The 21,887-nt window shown below is 37.8% G+C and overlaps 1 protein-coding gene across 1 annotated transcript in view; it reads right to left on the bottom strand.

Annotated features, from left to right (window-relative positions):
• Positions 1-15,809, bottom strand: part of LOC149071657 (serine/threonine-protein kinase SBK1-like) — a 66,532-nt gene extending 50,723 nt beyond the window's left edge. The window contains exon 1 of the mRNA XM_089247966.1: positions 15,496-15,809. The gene's annotated coding sequence lies outside the window, so the exon portion shown is untranslated. The remainder of the gene's footprint in view (positions 1-15,495) is intronic.
• Between the last annotated feature and the right edge of the window lie 6,078 nt (positions 15,810-21,887).

Genomic DNA, 21,887 nt, shown 5'->3' with positions numbered 1-21,887 from the left:
AGTGTATACATAAAAATAATACAAATACCTGGAATTCCTTTATAACGAAATTTCGTTATAACGAAATGATTTCTCCGGTCTCTTGGAGTTCGTTATAACGGGATTCAACAGCAACGTAACTTAGCTTATTAAAATTTTCCCCTTTTTAACCTTTTTTATTCATTGACTCATGGTCATTCAATGTGTGTTGAATTCCTTTTTGTTTATTCAGCCCCTTCTCACGGGCACTTAAATAAATGGAGAACCTGGGTGCGCCGATGGTTGTAACCTATCGGCACAGAAATATAAAAGCGGGCTCGACTGTGTAATAGATTTTAATACATCCTTATACGACCCACTGTGGAAATAGGCTGGAAAAAAAAGTTTTCGCATCAAGATAAAAAAATGAGTGTGTAGAGAATGGGTCTTTTAGTGTGAATGAAGAGAGAGAGGTAGGGTTACTAGATTCAAAACTTAGAAAGAAGGACGCCTGAGTGCTCACCATTAGTAAAGTCACTTTTCCCAATTCTCACAACAGATGGCGCCACCACTATACTAAAAAAAAAAAATACCGCCACCACGACAATTTTTCTCAACTTCAACAGGATCGCTAGAAAAAGAACAAATACCTATCCATCTCTCTTCGGTTATAGTGATTTTTTTGCTTACTGACATTTGTTCCCACCGTTTTGTCAGTTTTATTGCTTTCCCTGGAGCATGGCAAGAGGTTTCTCTTCACCAAAAAACCATCGTCTTTTTATTACATTTATTGGCATTTCTGAAAGCTTTTATAGCGTTGTTAAGCTCTACCCTCAGATGTTTCCCCCCTTTTCGGGAGCGTTGTTTTTTTGCCGGATGCGATTTATATAAATCACCATAGGAATTGGCATCGAGTTTTGTTTTCATCTCATTTCTTTTATTTCTAAATGAAAGCGATAACCAGAGACGGATTTAACGGCAATCGCACCGGGCACGTGCCCTGGGGCCCCAGCAAAAACCCTCATCCTTATACTTTTTTCTAATTTGGGGGGGGGGATATATTTTCTTCTGCGCCCGGGGCCTAGACCAATCTTCATCGTTGCGCGTTAATCCGTCTCGGGAGGTAATACCTCCCAGCAAACAATGATATCTTCAAAAAGAATGTTGCGGTTTTCTGCTTGCAGAGCTGCTGTAAGCTGGGTCACGATTAGAATAATGTAGAATAGCATCTTCCCTGCTGGAAGGTAACTTGGGGTCTTGAATTCTGGGAATTTCGCCGGCGATTGATCAAAATTTGGTGGTGTGTAAAAATGTGCCGGGGGTGGGGGGGGGGGGAGGAACACGCACGCACAAACACTCGTGTCAATGAAGAGGTCGTATCGAATGATATTACCGCTCTCGGTCAATCCGTTTTTTCTACTAAATTTTTGAAATGACCTGATGTAGTACAGAGTGATTACAATTAAAGTTCCCGTACTCTGTAGTACTGAATAGTTTTTCTCAAAAACTGCTCATTCGAATACAACGAAATTTTAAAGATATCTTAATGACACACAATGGGAGAGAGATTTATGAAATTTAAAAAAAAAAAAGCCAAATTTTAGACAATCAGGTGGAAAATTGGAGCTTTATTACTAAATTTTACTTTTTACCCCCATGGGTATGTAGCGTATATATCAAGTTTCAATCGAATACGTCCTCTAGACGGATGCTACATTGGTCTCTGACCTGTGTCAGTATACTCAAACTACTCAGACCTAAACAGCACCCATTACGGCAGGCGTCCTCCATTGAAACTTAGTATATACGCTGTATGGACCATCGGAAAAATGTAAAACGCAATAAAAAAAAAAAAGCGCCACTTTTCACCTGGTGGTTGAAAATTGAACTTTTTTTTTTCTATATTTCATAAATCTCTCCCATGATCTATCTCATTGACATATCCTAAAAAATTGGCTGTACTCAGATAAGCAGCTTTTTGAGGAAAAACTACTCAGAGCACACGAGAACTCTAATTATAATCACCCTGTACTCACATAGCGATAATAGTGGATATTGAGCTTTTTCCTTTCAAAAAAGTCCACAGATCTGTCGATCAAATAAATTGATGGAAAGACCCTCCCACAAAATTCCCACAAGAACAGGTTTTTAATAAGGGAAATAATTTTTTTTTCTAGTTTACTTCGTTCTCTTCCTAAATTTCTACGATTTTTGAATTCTAATATCTCAGCGAATATCGTTCTTAAAAACGTGCAATTTTCTATTTGGCCTCAGAGAAATCAGGAGACCAATATCCTAATTGAGTTTTTGAGCACACGGTGTGGGGGCTGTATACTTTGTAATTGAATATACGTTTCCAAAGTCAGCGTTTGCAGAGAACTAATTCTGTGTGCAAACAATTTGGGACAGCCTGTATTTTTTCATCTCAAATCATTAATCTCACGTTTTCATTCGGAATTTAATTAAAATTAAATTTTGTTCCGAATTTTAATTAATTTTTTTGTGACTAATTTAATAATTTTTGTGTGTGGGAAGGAATAACATCTAATTGTGTGTGCTCATTCATATTTTTGTATCGTTGTTTTTCCAGCACTACCGTGAATTCTGTATGTCATTATGTATGGGTGCCGAGTCCCCAGGTCCCTATAAAAATTACATGTAATCGTGTTTAAGCAGGGGCCAGCAAAAAATTTTAGTCCTTGGACCCGCAAAAGCTTTCATAGTAAACATTTACATTTTTATCGCAGTTTTAATGTGATTGCAAAAGAAGATATTTTCATCAATGTACAGTCGAGTGTAATTATAGCCAGGCCCGTAGCCAGAAATTTCGCTTGGAGCGGGGACAGCTGTCATTTCCGGGGGGGGGGGGGGTTATGAAAGTGATGGAAAAATAGATTTGGCCATCTTTTCCTCTTTTTCCGGTCATTTCCTCAAATTACGGGGAACCCCCTTCTGCTACGCCCTGGAATATAATTAGAGCCTGGGTTATATGCAAATGTATGTCACATATGCGGGAAGGGGGGGGGGGAGGCTCCCCGAAATTTGAGAAAATGACCGGAAAAAAAGGGAAAAGATGGCCAAATCTATTTTTATGTCACTTTCATTCCCCCCCCCCACCCCGCCCCGGAAATGACAGTGGTCCCCGCTCCAAATGAAATTTCTGGCTACGGGCCTGGTTATAATTGCACTCGACTGGACATTGATGAAAATATCTTCTTTTGCAATCACATAAAATTTTGCATATTTCGGCCTTTTTTTTTTACCATTAATGCATATAAACAGAGAGCAGAGCAACAGTCCTACAACGATAAAATCATTCAATCACTCATAGTTAGAAAAACTGGTGGCAGATGGCAGCACTGCACATAACAAGCATTACAGAGAAACAAAAAAACTTCACGTCAGGTTTCACTACACGTACACGCACATTCCCGCATGTACCGATTCGTTGGGGGTTCCGCGGGGGGTGGGCGGGGTGCATGTGTGGTGTAGCAGTAGTAGGTAGGGCCTCCATAAAATGGCTCGGGGATCCATGATGTTCTTAAGTCAGCCACCTCGTTGGGCAATTTGCCTGTTGTGGCGTTGTATTTGTATTTGCGAAATTTCATAAAATCAATGAATTTTCAGGATAAGTGCATATTTTGGACGGTCTTTTTTAAGCTAACTTTTTTTTTTTTATAATTTCTCAAATAAATATTGTTCACAATATTTTCATAACATCGGTTTTTTTGTCCCCGCAGGTGAAATTTAGTGAATTAATACATATTTACAAATGTATTTCACGAATATTAACCATTTTATTGTAAGGCGCTATTTCTAGAGATATGTCAAAGTGTTAATTTTTTTTTTTTTTGAAATAGTGTCGAAATTCTTTTGTTACCGGTATTCTCATCATTGGGCAGCTACACCAAACTGAAAATGAAAAAATTCCTGATGTTAAATCATATAGGCCTGCTGGAAGGACTTCATAGTCCCTTGGGGGCTACATAGTGTATGGTATGTATTATATGTGTGTGTGTTTTGTGCCGTGTAACATATGTTTGTATTTGTATATTGTAATTTGGTGTTTGTTCGTTTTAATTAAAAAAAAATATGTAGAAGTTATTTGCATATGCGAGGGGATATTTTTGGTAAATGAATACATATGCACTAAGAAATAGGAAAAAGATGCATTTTATAAAAACACATCTACTTTCTTTTTTCTTTTGTGGATGGTGATTTTTTTAATGCATATTTTCTCATTTTTTACACATATTTCGGAATTTTTGACTTTTAAAGATTTACAGTGCATATTCTGGGGTGTTTAATGCATATTTTTGGATATAAGTGCATATTTTTGCATTTTAAGTGCATATTTTGGCATTTTAAGTGCATATTTTGTATTTTAAATGCTTATGTTTGGATATTTAAGTGCATATTTTGTATTTTAAATGCTTATGTTTGGATATTTAAGTGCATATTTTGTATTTTAAATGCTTATGTTTGGATATTTAAGTGCATATTTTTAGAGCATATTTTGTCACTATTTTTAGAGCATATTTTGTCACTATTTTTAGAGCATATTTTGTCACTATTTTTAGAGCATATTTTGTCACTATTTTTAGAGCATATTTTGTCACTATTTTTAGAGCATATTTTGTCACTATTTTTAGTGCATATAATCCGGGGCTCTATTTATAACATACCCTGGATATAACATACGGTTTCTCGAGGGGAGATTTACATGATCTCCAATTTCTTGGTCCATTCACTTCCATGCATTTTTAACTCTGCGATTACATACCCCCGTTTAAATCATACACACTATACCAACGTATCCTAATCCTAAATATGACATAGTGGCCTGTGGGTTCCGACTGAGATTGGCAAACAGTGCATACCCCTGAGTCATTTAAACATCCTGGACTGCGATTTTCGCCATGGTTGTATATGTTTTATTTTAAAACTATTTAGAGTTTTATATTATACAAAAAATAATTCGCACATATAATATACTGTGCTAACAAAAAAAAAATTGACAGCAAAAAAAAAAAAAAATTGCGATATGGTATTGCGAGTGGTATTTTGACGTTTTCTCATAAAAAAAAGAAGGAAATTTTTCAATAACGAGAAAATTTTCATTGCCAAATTATAGTTGGACTTGCTACTAACAGATGACGCTAAAAAAATATATTCAGCTTCACCGTCACCTGTCGACAGTAAATGTAACTATTCTGACTAAAATTGTATAAAAATCATGTCTTTGTATGTAATATCTCGTCTATGATTTTCGAATTATTGAAATTTTACTTTTTTTTTGGTAATTTTTGATAACCTTATGGATGTGGCAATGATAAAGGAACATCTGTGTTGTAAATCAAATCACTCTTTCTATTGAAAAGTTATGCTTCTTCAAGATATTGGAAACGTGTGATATTTATGGACATCAGTCACATTTTGTCCTGATTAAAGTATACAATGCTTGTCAACTTCAAGTAAAAATCGTAACCCACATAGATTTAAAAAATTATAAAAATTTCCAAAAATGCATGCATGTTGTTGCACAGTGCGTCCATAATTAAAAGACCCTATTTTAAAGTAGCCTACAGGCGAAACCAGTCATCAGAAAAGTGTGGAATTTTGTGGAGGACTTCATGAAGTAATGGGATTTGTTTCAGTGGTAAAAAAAATTAGTTGCACATGTCGCCACCAGAAGGCGTTTCCATTTGAATACCTGTAGTAAACATGTAAATTCACGTGATGTTAGAAACATTCGCGGAGATCTTGTTTCTCAATGTGTTTTTGCTGCTCACAATGACGATAATTTCACGAGATCGCGCTTTCTTGGTAAAATTGTTTAACCAAAACAGCAATTCCACATTAACTGCTGCTCTACGGATTCGAAAAGGTCCAATGAATGTTAAAAACCTTCGGAGTTTGATATTTAACGAATTTTAAAACCACAGGATCGTTGACTGTTCGCCCTGGAAGACGAAGAAAAACCGTTTCTATAGACGCAGTACAGGAGGTTTCGCTTCAGATGGAAGAGGGCAGAGCTTCAAATTCTCGTGGTAGTACTAGTATCAGGTTGCACAGGCGTTGGGTAGGCCACTTTCAACTGTCCATAAGACCATGCGGAATAGCCTCCGATATTATCCGTACAAACTTTCACTTGTGCAGAGGTTTCCTCTTCCACATGATTATGACGCTCGACTCCGGTTCTCACGGCAGTTTCTACCTCGCGTTGAGGTCGATTCAGAATGGCCTTGGAATATCATCTGTACAGACGAAGTGGATTTTCACTTGGATGGTGCAGTCAATACTCACAGCTGCCGAATTTGGCAACCAGAAAATCCGCACGCTATCTTTCCGTTGCATTCACCAAAAGTGACGGTATGGTGTGGATTATTAAGAATCTTCTTGGCTTCTTCTTAATATTCGTGGGCAAAGTTGATCAACTCTTCTATGGTGTGGATTTACTGCATCATTTATTCTCGGTACCTACTTCTACGAGTTCTATAGATCCAGTGACTTGTTCGATCACCGGGAAGTGATATGCATTGCTGTTACAGAACGAAATTTTTCCGGCTCTGCAAGCACGTCATTGCCTTGCAGACACAATCTTTATGCAAGACGGAGCTCCTACACACATTGTTAAGAATGTTCTTAAAACACATTTTATACAGAAGAACGTGTCATCAGCCGGCACTTCTCTAATATATGGGCTCCCCGATCCCCGGACCTTAATACACGCGATTTTTTTGGCTTTGGGAGACATTTGAAACGTCTGGTGAGTCGTGACAATCCAAGAACTTTACCTGACCTCAAAGGCAGCATTTCACGCCTCGTGCACATTTCCCCGCACACACTTTGGTCAGTTGTGGAACAAGATATCTTACGATTTCGCATGACATCTGAAAATGATGGGCATCATGCGGAACACGTTTTATTGTTAAAATTGTAAACGTTTGCCAAAATGTGTCATTTCTTAATAAAACGCCCTCTGGTAGCGACATGTGCAACTAATTTTTTGCCACTTCATGAAGTCGTCCACAAAATTCCACACTTTTCTGGAACTGGTTTCACCTGTAGGCTACTTTAAAATAGGGTCTGTTAATTATGGATGCCTTGTATAACAAGGTTTAATGATAAATTTTCAAAACTTTTCAAATATCAATCAAAAACTATACGCATGCTGGCACACTACAGTCGAATTCCGTTTTAGCGAACTCCAAGAGACCGGTGTAATCACTTCGTTACAACAAAATTTCGTTGTAAAGGAGTTCCAGGTCTTGGCTTTGATCCTATGTAGACTTATTTGGGGGGGGGGGGGTAGAAAAGTTTTCTTTAAAACGCGATTTTCACTTTAACGGTATTCGTTAGAACGGGATTCGACTGTATATTACATTTCAATTACACGCCGCATGAGCTTACTTTGACCGCGACAATCACAATCACTCATTTTACGCAGGTATTCAACTGCTGCTTAAGCTAATTTCAAGACCTCGCTTATAACATAAACCTCCTGGGAGTATGCTATAACCGAACTCATCTGTATTTTCGTTTCTGTTACTGAGGGTGTGGAAGCCCTTTTGAGCACTGGTCCCAGTTGTGCTCCCCTCCCTCCCTCCCTCAACCCCTGGTATGGGCCGCTCTGCTAGTTAATATGTATAATCCCTCCCGCAAAACCGCTCTACTTAGCGAAATCTGGCTGTCTTTTGCATCGAAAACAGTTTTTGCGGAGGATGACTTTTTTGCAATGTGACCCTTTCTGCGTTTTCAAAGCGTCCTCAAACTCAGCCTTGCCACTTTGCCAAAATTTCGCACACAGCTCCCTTTTCTACTCTTCCTCCCCACCCCCCACCCTCCTCTTCTTACTCTAGCACACATCCAGCCCGAAAGTATAATAATAATACTCAGATAATGAACTTTCATATATAAATAATTTCCCTCGTGTTCCATAAACTTGATTGAAACAGCGTTTTCTTCCATCTCTCGGACGATACCTAAATAAAGAACTCTCCAACGTTCGCCATTTTAAAAATATCACGGGAAAGAAAAGTGTATTTTATTCAAATATAGGAAATAAATTGAAAATATTTTTCTCTTCCCACGGGAATTCAATGGCTATAACTTCAAGAGGTCAACGTGCCATATATATACACTGCCATTGGCGTACTCAAAGGGGTGGTTTGGGGTTCTAATCCCCCCCCCCCCCTCAAGCCGATATTACAATGTTATTTTGCAGGAAAAAACGTAAACCCCCCTCCCCCACGAGAAGAAAAAAAATTGACCCCCCCCTTGAGGTAATTCTGCGTACGCCTATGTACACTGCTGTTCAAAATTCGCAACACGTTTGGTGAGCGGTCGCATTCGCAATAATAAAAGTGAAAAAATACACTGGGTGATCATTGAATAACTTCTCGGATATATATATGAGCCGCCCCCCCCCCCCCCCCCAGCGGCCGCTAGAATCAACGAATGCCAGTGGAATATTCGAGGTATAGATGTTCCAAAGTATGCGCTCCGGAATGAGGAAAGAAACAAATCGTAACTGTCGCGGTTACGGTCACAGCAACAAAATTTCACAATGTTCACACATTCAAATGTGTGAACATTCAAATGTGCGACACTCACTTTTATGCATTGCTAAGGGATTGGCGGGAAAAAAAAACCACGAATGGCGTTGGAACGGTACCCGCAGCGCGATAAGCGCAGGACGCAGACAGAGGAAGATCTCACCAAGGGGCTGGTGCGCTAACCCCTTAAGAAGGGGACTTTCTGTGGCGGCAGTGTACTCTCCATCGGTTGTTTCTACATGTTTTTTAGACTCTATTACACTGTTCAACAAAAGCAAAATTGTAAATTGAAAAAAAAAGTAGCCAATACGTATGGATGATGCTAAAAAACGAAAATGGCAGACAAAATTGATAATAACAGCTCTAGTTTTTATTTTACATGTTTTGATTATTGGTAATTGTAACGCAGTAAATGTTATGGAAAGGAAAATCCAACCAATAATAGCCGAGATATAAGTTAGGTAGAAGCAGGGCCGTTTTAAGTGCATCAGGGGGGTCCCCCGGGGCCAAGTGATTTTTCTGAGGCTCTACCTGGAAAATTCTCGAAAATTTAAACTCTTTCTCATTGTTGTGAGACCCGCCCGGGTAGGCCCATGCGTTAAAACGGCACTGGATAGAAGAGGTTGTAGTTCTTGTTTGTTTTGCTGCTAAATAAGTAAATATTTCGACTTCATTTCCATCGCGTGTAATTGTTTGTTTATAGCTCGGTGAATATCATTTTCTCGTTTTAGAATGCAAAGAGTTTGTGTGAATTGTCTCGACAACTTTTGCTACGCGCATTGGCGTACGCAAAGAGGGGGGGAGGGGGTTGTTGGGGCAGGGCTATGTGATAAGGGCTGTCTTATGAGGCGCTGGCGTCGGTACCAGCTGACGTTATTGCTGAAGCAGAACCGAGAGTGCCCCTTTCTTTGCTACCCTGTTAATTACGATAGCTTGCAATCGCTGTACTACCCATTAAACTGAATAATTTCCAAATTTACCTTTTCGATTATTGTCATTAGTATTTTAACTTGCTTCGTCCAACCATTTCAAAATTTAAAATAAGAAATTTTGCATTTGCTTATGAGGGAACTTCCACTGACAATATTTTTCTCGGCTTCATTTCAGTTGAATCACGTCTTAATTTCAACTGGAAGCCAACTCAAGAGAGAGGAAATAATTTCAATTATCTCTTTTCGAACTCTCTATAATTTTTAATTATCTCTTTTTGTTTCCCATTTGAATTAGGTGTAGGTTTTAAAAGTGTTAAAACTTCGTTATTACCAATACAACTGCAACATAAAAGCATGGGAAGCATATATAAAAGAAGAAAATCTTAATGTAAGATGTTTAAAGTTATTGCTGTTTCGAATGCTAATATTAAAAGACATTAATTACTTACCAACTATTTCTTGGATTTAATCCCTTTCTCATTAATCCAATGCACTTTTTTTTTTATCCCTATTCAAATTTTTAATTCTGATAAAAGTCCTTATCCTTGAATAAATGCGTATAGCTTGTGGACATACATGAATGTATTCCTTCGTAAGTCGCTCTTTCAGCTCTTTAATAACACCTTTTTAGCGGTTGAATGCGTCATGCTCACCGTGGAGAGATTTAGAAACTAATTCGAAGCTATATCGACCTTGCTTCTCCACGTCTCCGACGGCAGTGTTGATCCACCAAAGGATTAAAGTATTTATCCACGAGTCTAATATGAGCGTAAAAGTAACTCGAATCTCAAGTTTCATTTTCAAGTCCTCCGAGTACAGGTTCTTGCACGTTGTAATCGCACAACAACTCGTATTCGTTTATCACTCACTTTCACAAGAATCATTAAAAAAAGAAGATAAAAACATCACAAGCGCATACTCGCGACACTAAAAAAAAAGAAATCATAGACGAGATAGTATCACTCGCTTGAAACAGTAAAATAAGCAACTGAAATTTAAAATATCCTCTCCCCAGTACGGTACGTCTGTTTGCTCTGACGTCGTCTGATGCAGTGCTTGAGCAGTGACGTCACGCAGTAGTTCCGAGAAGAAGAAAAAAAAAGTAGAGTTTTGAGACCACCCCCATTTGAACCATAGCGGCGAGCGCGTTTACAAAGAGATGGAAAAGCCCTTACTATACAGCCCTGGGATGAGGGCTCCCACATGGTCTAGTGGTTAGGATACCTGGCTCTCACCCAGGAGGCCCAGGTTCGATCAGCACCTCCTCGAAATAGAAGGCCTCCGCAATCTACTTGTGACGTCAGTAAATAGTCATTTTTCCCTTCAGAATATTTAATAATTATATATTAATTATTATATCATATAATTATTACTCAGAATCCTCATTTTAAAAAAAAAATCCCTACTCGTGCCAGTATCATCGTTGTGCGGAAAAGAAATGATCGGGCTCAGAATTGGCGATTTCTATGCCCCCACATCCAATCACTATGCGGTATTTGTGAGCCAATCAGGAAGATTCTACGCCAAAATAAGAAGAAACGGAATAGGATGATGTGTTTCAAAATGTGGCAAACTTGCTAGGTATATACTCTGAATGACGTTTATGGCAAACAGTGCAGAGGCCTTCTATCTCTAGGAGGTGCTGGTTCTCGATTCCCGGTGTGGGAAGCAATTTTATTGGTTGGAACCCCCCCCCCCCTGTCACCGCAGTGGTGGTCGGCTGAAGTTGGTTTTTCTGTGTTTCCCAACTTCGAGGCGCAAATGCGAGCCGATCTTCCCATTAAAAAGTCTCGTCACAGAGAGCAACAGGCTTACAACGATGAATTATTCAATCATTACACTTCACTCATAGTTAGAGAAACTGGTGGCAGATGGCAGCACACAGTACACATAACAAGCATAACACAGAAACAAACTTCACGTCAGGTTTCACTACATGTACACGCACATTCCCGCATGTACCAATTCGTTAGAGATTCCGCAGAGGAATATGGACGAGGTACATGTGTGGTTTAGTAGTAGTAGTAGCCCTGGGATGGGGTCACCCTAGACCCTTGAGCAGAGATTATGGCGTGTTTTTGCATTAAAAAATTTACCTGGTTTTTCTGAGTGAATTTACCTGGTAAATTCTCGAAAATTTCAACTAGTTCTCATTTTTGTGAGGCCTTCCTCATCTCTTGAGGCCCGCTGTCCGTGCCCATGCGTTAAGACGGCACTGCGCATACTGTGATCCTTATTAAATCGGACATTCTCCCCCCCCCCCCGCAACATTCAAAAATCTGGTGTCACTCGAGTTTGGCGGCATGCCGGCTAATGCAGAGGTTTACGATATATGGGGGGGGGCACGACGTTAAATCACCCTGCATAGAGTCCCCCCCCCCCTCCCGACAGGGAAGCTCAATATTTCTCGACCTTTAATTTTTATACCTTACCAGCTGTAATACGCAGAGTTCACAGGGTATTGATACCCCATATACTGGGGAACATTGAAGTTACAAGCCATTGTAAAGGAATAAACATGTCTGAAACGCATTGTTTGGGAATCACGGCAACTAAAGCAAACATTCAAAAAGTAATAATTGAGGTTTATAAACCATTGTTGCCTCTGACAGGGTTTTTTTTTCTGGTCCATTTCAGGCTGCCTAACTTTGACGAACTTTTAAAGCAGCCTGTCATTCAAGTCGGGTCCGGGTCGGTATATATATGCAAAATTTCTCGAAGACCGGTCTAAAAATGCAGATTTATATAGAGCACATGCTCAACCATATCACCCGCGGGCCAAATGTGGCCCTCGTGGCCACCTGATGTGGCCCTTTGAACCTTACTTTGTAAAAATGAACTAAGCGGCTCATTTTCCCAGATCACATAAGTGACCCGAAGCACGTTCACAGATCATTTAAGTGACCTGGGGTTCTGTTCCAGATCAATGAAGTGGCCCACGACACAATCTCGATTTAATTGTGGGGGTCCGCGGAATATTTTCAAATCACATAAGTGGCCCTTGGCACATTCTCGGGTAACTTGAGTGGCACGGGGCACATTTACAGATTAACTCAATGACCCACAACACATTTACTGATCAGTTAGATGTCCCGTGACACGTTTACAAACCAATGAAATGGCCCGCAGTCTCCGAAAGGTTGAGCACCCTTGGTGTAGACCAGAGGTCCTCAATCTTTATTCCAGTCGCGAGCACTGCCTGTACCCATCATCAAGAGAAGAGCACCTCCCCCTCCCCCCCTACATCAAGTTTAACATACGAATGCATTAAATGACGATGATTTCAATCCTTGAATGCAATTCTTCCAAGGTATATTTAATTGTAACGTTGATAAAGTGCTCGCGAGAGCAGGAAATCGGACACGAGCATCGAGCATTCTGCGTACTTCAGAGGAGCACAGTGGTGCTCGCGAGCAACGGATTGAAGATGCCTAGTGTATACTGTAGAGAACATATACACACACGGACAGAGAAAATCAATTTTACATATACCGTCAAATCCCGATAAGTCGAACGTGCAGCAGCCGCCGACAAATAAACTTCGAGTTATCGCCAATTCGACTTATCGGAAAATCCGAGTGAGAAAATGAAAAGATTTATTAAGAAATAACAGCGCCATATTTACGACGAATATCGTATTAGTAAAAATATGTCGAACTGAAGTCGGAGATGAAGAAATTGGAAAAAGTTAAGGTATTTCCGACTTACGCACATTTAATTACTGGATGAGAATACAGTGTATTACGACGTGCATAGTGTATTATGGGAATAGACGCATACGTGATACTCGTATAAATGAAACGAATTATAAGTAAAGTGTATACAAGATTATTTCCTATCAAAAAATTCACTTATTTTTTTCTTTTTACTCAATAATGAAATTATTACAAGCGGACAAATGAATCCGCTAAGTAAATCTGCTAAATTCTGTTGCTAAATGATGAATTCTGTTGCTCACTTCTATTGCTAAATGCTCACTTCTATTTTTAAATGCTCACTTCTATTTTTAAATGCTCACTTCTATTTTTAAATGCTCACTTCTATTGCTAAATGCTCACTTTTATTTTTAAATGCTCACTTCTATTTTTAAATGCTCACTTCTATTTTTAAATGCTCACTTCTATTTTTAAATGCTCACTTCTATTTTTAAATGCTCACTTCTATTTTTAAATGCTCACTTCTATTGCTAAATGCTCACTTCTATTTTTAAATGCTCACTTCTATTTTTAAATGCTCACTTCTATTGCTAAATGCTCCCTTCTATTGCTAAATGCTCACTTCTATTTTTAAATGCTCACTTCTATTGCTAAATTCTATTGCTAAATGCTCAATTCTATTTTTAAATGCTCACTTCTGTTGCTAAATTCTATTGCTAAATTCCCAGTTCTATTTCTAAATGCTCAATTATATTTTTAAATGCTCAACTCTGTTGCTAAATGCTCAACTCTGTTGCTAAATGCTCAACTCTGTTGCTAAATGCTCAATTCTATTGCTTAATGCTAAATTCTGCTGCCAAACGTTGAATTTGGTTGCTAAGTTATATTGCTGAATGTTAAATTTTATTGCTGAATGTTAAATTTTATTGCTGAATGTTAAATTTTATTGCTGAATGTTAAATTTTATTGCTAAATGCTAAATTCGGTTGTTAAATGCTCCATTTGGTTGCGAAATTCTATTGCTACGTTTTAAATTCTATTGCCAAATGCTCATTTCGCTTGCTGAATTCCATTTTTAAATTCTCAATTCTATTTCTAAATGCTCAGTTCTATTTTTAAATGCTCACTTCTGTTTCTAAAATTCTATTGCTAAATGATCAATTCTAATGGTAAATGCTAATTTCTGTTGCTAAATGCTGAATTTGGTTGCTAAATTCTATTGCTAAATTCTGTTGCTAAATTCTATTGCTAAATTCTGTTGCTAAATGCTGAATTTGGTTACTAAATTATATTGCTAAATTCCGTTGCTAAATGCTGAATTTGGTTGCTAAATTCTGTTGCTAAATGCTGAATTTGGTTGCTAAATTCTGTTGCTAAATGCTGAATTTGGTTGCTAAATTCTGTTGCTAAATGCTGAATTTGGTTACTAAATTATATTGCTAAATTCCGTTGCTAAATGCTGAATTTGGTTGCTAAATTCTGTTGCTAAATGCTGAATTTGGTTACTAAATTATATTGCTAAATTCCGTTGCTAAATTCAGTTGCTAAGTGTTCAATACTGTTGCTAAATTCTATTGCTAAGTTTTAAATTCTATTACCAAATGCTCATTTCGGTTGCTGAATTTTCTTGCTAAATGCTCAATTCGGTTGTTAACTGCTCATGTGGTTGCTAAATTCTATTACCAAATGCTCATTTCGGTTGTTGAATTTTATTGCTAAATGCTCAATTCGGTTGTTGAATTTTATTGCTAAATGCTCAATTCGGTTGTTAACTGCTCATTTGGGTGCTAAATTCTATTGCTAAATGTTATAAATTATATGTTGCTGAATTCTGTTAATACATGCGAAAAATTCCATTGATAAGTGCTCCTTTTTTTAAATTTCTCTCATTCCCCTAAAACTTCGACTTGGAGAAAGAAAACGTCCAAGTTAAGGGATTAATTTCACCATTAAAATACTGCAAAAGTTCTGGTGCTGAGTGAAAAACACTTCGACTTGAACGGATATTCGAGTTATTGGAGTTCGACTCAACAGACGCGAATTGACTGTATAAAGAGTATTTATAAAATTGCTATAAATGTACGTAAAGAATCAATTCAATAATTATAAAAGAATCCCGATCTTGAACGAGAGTGAAAGCTAAAAAAAATGCTAAGAAACTCTACACTAAATGACACAAACACGCAAAAAAAAGAATAAAACTCGAGAGTACATGCGGTGCTAAATTTAGTTTTGTTTTTGCTCCCGATATATCACATTATTGCTGAATTAACTTGGATAGAGAGCATAAAAAAAATGAAATAAAAACTAATTTCAACGAGTACCAGGTACTCAAGGTTAAAGGTGTTAAAGGTATAGACGCATCTAATTAGGCAAAGAGTATAGAGTTACCTTTGAGCCACCGCAGAGTGGTGTTTTCGCCTCTCGTGCATCAGGAGTTAAAAGAGAGAGCCCTCCGTTGTTATCGCCGAGTTGTTATCACAAGGGGGGAGGATAACCAAAATAAATGAAAAGTATCCTCTCAATATAATGATTATTCACACACACAAACGTTCATAACACACTAAAATGAATTATTATACCATTATTTTTCGAATAATCACCACGAGAATAATCACGAAATGTTTCAACTATCCGGCTGAGGAAAATGTGCGTATAAAAAAAAAAACCTCCTCCGGAAAAACAAAGCGCGTGTCGTCAGTGGAGAGAGAGGAACTGGGATGTGGAGATGTGTTTGCCGAGTAGCGGTGTATCAAACCCCCCTCCCAGTGTTCCATTTCTCGCCAAATCGAGAGACGCGCGTCACCAAATTCCGCCAAACGAGAGAGGGGGAAACGGTTTATAGTAGTACGTACTGGCAATGTGTTAATAGTGATGTTTTTTTTGTGCGTCGGTCGGCGGGGCGAGTGGCTGTTGACATTGGTTTTCACGAGGTGGAATATCGACTTTTTATCGCCAAGTTCCCTTTTGCCGGTGTGGGAAATGATGCTGTTCGGTTGTTTATGGGGAGATATTATTTGAAAATGATTGAGACTTGAGAGAGATATCGTCTGATAGTGTCTTGATGAATGGGTCGTCCGTGCCCCGAGTTGAACGGGGGAGGAGACAATAAAAATTATTGATGATTTCCATTATTTTTTTTTTATTTGTTCTGAAATAATAATTATTTCATCAATTTTGGGTTTTTATTGATTGTACAAAAAATGCCCGAAATTAGTTCTTCCACTATTTCCGAAACTATACACCACAGTAATTCCGAGAATATTTTTTTTTGCATTTACTTCAATTCATACTTTTTCGCATTACTTCTACTTACTATTTTTCACGCTGATTTCGTATCATTTTTAGTGCTAATTCCGAAAATCAATTTTTAGTGCTAATTCCGAAAATCAAGTTTTAGTGCTAATTCCGAAAATCAATTTTTAGTGCTAATTCCGAAAATCAATTTTTGTGGTAATTCCGAACCTATTTTTTTGCACTGATTCCATATCTATTTTTGCAATGAGAGAGAGATTCCAGAAAAAAAAATTTCCACTAATTCCGAAAATATTTTTTGCATCAAATCGCACCAATTCCAAAACTATTTACCACACTAATTCCAAAACTATTTACCACACTAATTCCAAAACTATTTACCACACTAATTCCAAAACTATTTACCACACTAATTCCAAAACTATTTACCACACTAATTCCAAAACTATTTACCACACTAATTCCAAAACTATTTACCACACTAATTCCAAAACTATTTACCACACTAATTCCAAAACTATTTACCACACTAATTCCAAAACTATTTACCACACTAATTCCAAAACTATTTACCACACTAATTCCAAAACTATTTACCACACTAATTCCAAAACTATTTACCACACTAATTCCAAAACTATTTACCACACTAATTCCAAAACTATTTACCACACTAATTCCAAAACTATTTACCACACTAATTCCAAAACTATTTACCACACTAATTCCAAAACTATTTACCACACTAATTCCAAAACTATTTACCACACTAATTCCAAAACTATTTACCACACTAATTCCAAAACTATTTACCACACTAATTCCAAAACTATTTACCACACTAATTCCAAAACTGTTTACCGCATAATTCCCGAAACTATTTTTTGCATCAAATTGCACTAATTCCGAAACTATTTACCGCATGATTCCCGAAACTATTTTTTGCATTAAATTGCACCAATTTCGAAACTGTTCACCACACTAATTCCAAAACTATTTACCACACTAATTCCAAAACTATTTACCGCATATTTCCCAAAACTATTTACCCCATAATTCCCGAAACTATTTTTCGCATCAAATTGAACCAATTCCGAAACTATTTACCACACTAATTCTAAAACTATTTACCGCATAATTCCAAAACTATTTACCGCATAATTCCAAAACTATTTACCGCATAATTCCAAAACTATTTACCGCATAATTCCAAAACTATTTACCGCATAATTAACGAAACTAATTTTTGCATCAAATTGCACCAATTACGAAACTATTTTTTGCATCAAATTGCACCAATTACGAAACTATTTTTTGCATCAAATTGCACCAATTACGAAACTATTTTTTTGCATCAAATTGCACCAATTACGAAACTATTTACCACACTAATTCCAAAACTATTTACCACACTAATTCCAAAACTATTTACCGCATATTTCCCAAAACTATTTACCGCATAATTCCCGAAACTATTTTTTGCATCAAATTGCACCAATTCCGAAACTATTCACCACAGTAATTCCGAAACTATTTACCGCATAATTCCTGAAACTAAAATAAACTTGGATTTATGCTTTACAAATTCTATTACCTAAAACAATGTTTAGCTAACACCTTTTTATTAACACACTTTACTATGCTTTTTTTCCATTCCCATCTAATGTACGGTCTTCTTGCTCTCTCTTGGGGAGAAGCGACTACCGTACTAATCTTCAACCAATCATTTCTATTCAAAATAGAATTTCACGGTTTATTACTAGTGATTATCGCTCGCCTACATCTGCTCTTTATAACCGCCTACAAATGCTACCTCTCCGACATGTTTATTTTTACAAATCACTATTGCTCATTCACAAAAATCAGTTTTCCTTCAACCGTAATACCACTCGCTCATCCACAAGAATAAATAGTACTTACACTCTACCAGTATAATTCACAAAACAATAGCTAGAAAGCACTTTACATATATTATTCCGAAGTTCTATAATTCATTTCCTTTAAATTTCGATACAAATGTCTTCTCTCTGCCTACCTACGAAAAATTAATTAAATCCTATCTCTTATTTGAGACTAACATAGAAAAATACTTTTAAACTTTTTTTTTAATTATGGTATATATATATATATATATGTTTATATTATTATATATTATTATGTTATATTATTATTATTACATTTTGGTTTTTATCCCTCTGAATTTATTTATGTGTTATATATATAAAATTTTTTCTCTCCAACCTAGAGCTCTTACACATCCTCAGCAATTTTTCTCTCAGTTTTCACTGTTTCATGATATATTTTGTTAACCCCCCCCCCCCCTTTTTTCCCCTACAATTATTTTATTGTGTATCATTTATACTTTAGGTGTTAGTCGATGTGATTTGTCTACGTATTAAATATCCACTATGAGCCTTTCCTGGCTCCTCGGGTATAACTCCTTCAATTGTATATGTACCTTTTATGCTTGAATTCTACAATTAAATAAAAAACTATATTTGCATTAAATTGCAACAATTCCGAAACTATTCACTACAGTAATTCCAAAACTATTCACTACAGTAATTCCGAAACTATTCACTACAGTAATTCCGAAACTATTCACTACAGTAATTCCAAAACTATTTACCATACTAATTCCAAAACTATTTACCATACTAATTCCAAAACTATTTACCATACTAATTCCAAAACTATTTACCATACTAATTCCAAAACTATTTACCATACTAATTCCAAAACTATTTACCATACTAATTCCAAAACTATTTACCGCATAATTGCCAAAACTATTTACCGCATAATTGCCAAAACTATTTACCGCATAATTCCCGAAACTATTTTTTGCATCCAATTGCACCAATTCCGAAACTATTCACCACAGTAATTCCGAAACTATTTTTTTGCATTTAGGCTACTTCAAAACTATTTTCGCACTGATTTCGAATCCATTTTTAGTACTCATTCCGAACCTATTTAAAAATCCGAAACTATTTTTTACACCAATTCCAAAACTTCACTACAGTAATGTCGAAACCATTTCCCACACTAATTCTGAAACTATTTACCTCGCTAATTTCGAAATTATTATTTTTGCAGTTATTCCAAAACTATTTTTCTCGCTGATTTCGAAACCATTTTTAGTGCTAATTCCGAAAATCAATTTTTGTGGTAGCTCCGAACCTTTTTTTTTGCACTGATTCCATATCTATTTTTGCACTGAGAGAGAGATCTCATTTTTGTCAGGTCCCTGTTGTCTTCGGTCCCCCGGGACCCGTAGCACAATTCCAGAGCATTTAAGTGGCCCGTGGAACATTTTCAGGTCACTCAAATAGGCCCGCGGCACATTCACAGATCACTGAAGTGACCCGCGACAAGTTCCAGAACCTTTATGCGGTCCATAGCACATTTAGAGATCCTTGAATGGCATGTGGCACCGTTTTAGAGCACTTAAGCTGCCACGAGTGCAGTTCTACATGACTCAAGTTACCCGCTGCACATTCCCAGATTACTTAAGTGATCCGCGGCATAATTATGAATCACTTGAGTGACACGGGCACAGTTCAAGAGCACGTAAGTGGACCGCGACACATTCCCAGATAACTTGGAGGATCCTTGAAATATTTAGAGATCATCAAAGTGGCTCTGGACGGGACTAATTAATAGGAAGAATATTAGTTCAGGTGCCCACAAACTATAGGGAAAGGGTTTTCCTTGTCTTTGGCACACCAAGTAAGATGCCATTGGGAATATTTCATATTTTTATAAGGGGTGGTTGGTGACGTAAGCGTCATTCAAAACCCCTTCCCCCAGTTGTCATCAAAAGTCAGCAAACGCCCATCCCCGCCCTATCAATGCTGACTTAATACTTCAATGACCCCCTTATCCCCAGAGGGTAAGAAAGTCCACATACACACGTTGTGTGAGCATTTTGGTGGGAGCGGGGGTCTGCTGACAAGAGACACATACACAGTGACTTCTTTCGATCATTTCACACAGAATTATCTTTCGTTGTGATACTTTGGTTGCTGGCGTTATCTAGGGTTTCCATATCGGAAAACTGAGAAAAGAGGACGTCTGCGCACACACACACACACACCATTAGTGACGTCACTTATCCCAATTTTTCCAATAGATGGCGCTATAGAACAACCACCTATAGAACAAGGCCTCTGCACGAAGCTTGTGACGTCAATGAAGAAGACCATTTCTCCTATTGCCATTGGATTTACCGCAAAAAAGGGTAAAGATATCGCATGCATCGGCCTGCTATACCCAATGGCAATAGGTGAAATGGCCTTCTTCAGTGACGTCACGAGCTTCGTGCGAAGGTCTTTTTCCATAGGTGGTGTTGGTATAAGCCGTATCCACATGAAGCGAAATTAAGAATTTTTATACGCAGAGAGATAGTTTTTCACGTTTTCTATGGCTAATAAGGAAAACAAAACATCACGTCGCTCAAAAATCAAAACAAACAAACGCTACCGCAAAATTGTTATCTTCATACTTCACGGCTACTTTGCAATAATATTCATATTGCCGTAAAGCCCACTTTACGAAGATTCCGGAAAATTCTCTTCGGATCTCCTTTGGTGATCTCATTCCGTTTTTATTGAGAAATGCTGAAAACACAATAGTGGCATATCGGCACAAAATTTATTGTCGGTCCAAAAATCGAGGCTGCATCTGTCACGCACCCTCCTAAGAGCCTCTCCGCACAGGCTGTCTCCTAAATTGTTTGAACAGCGCGGATATCTCTGTAACCGTTGACTTTATAGAAAGGGGCCGTTCAAGTGTTACGTTATCATCGATGGGGGGGGGGGGAGGGTTCCGATTTGCTGACTTTTGATGACAAGGGTGGGAGGGGGGGGTTTGGATAATGCTTACGTCATCAACCACCGTTTATGAAGATATGAAATATTCCTAATGGCATCTTACTCGGTGCGCCAAAAACGAGAAAAACCTTTCGATAGTTTGTGGGCACTTGAAATAACATCCCCCCCCCCCAACATTAATAAGTGCCCTACAGAGCCACTTTAGTGATCTCTAAATTTTTCGCGCGGATCCAAGTGATCTGGAAATGTGTCCGGGCAGCTTAAGTGCTCTAGAACTGTGCCACGCATCACTCAAGTGATCCGTAATTATATGCCGCGGATCACTTAAATAATCTGAGAATGTGCCGCGGGTAACTTGAGTGATGTAGAACCGCACTGGGGGGGGGGGCACTTAAGAACTCTAAAACTACGTCACATGTCACTCAAGGGATCTCTAAATATGTCACGGATCGCTTAAGTGTTCTGGAACTGTGCCCCGGGTCATTTAAATGTTCTGGAATTGTACCACGGGACACAAGCGATCTGTAGATGTGCCGCTTAGTTCATTGTTTTACAAAATTAGGTTTGAGGAGGGCAGGCCGCATCAGAAAACCCCCGAGGCTATATTTTGTCCGCGGGAAAGTGCCTTTACGCGATTTATCATTATATGGCTTAGAAGGTGGGTCGCAATAAATTTATTAAAGATAAATTTTG

This window comes from Pholcus phalangioides, unplaced genomic scaffold (genome assembly GCF_987345545.1).
Source record: "Pholcus phalangioides strain wild (caught in Gottingen) unplaced genomic scaffold, Ppha-v1.0 ptg000018l_1, whole genome shotgun sequence".
In the NCBI taxonomy this organism is placed as follows: Eukaryota; Metazoa; Arthropoda; class Arachnida; order Araneae; family Pholcidae; genus Pholcus; species Pholcus phalangioides.
This window is presented reverse-complemented; position numbering and strand designations above follow the sequence as displayed.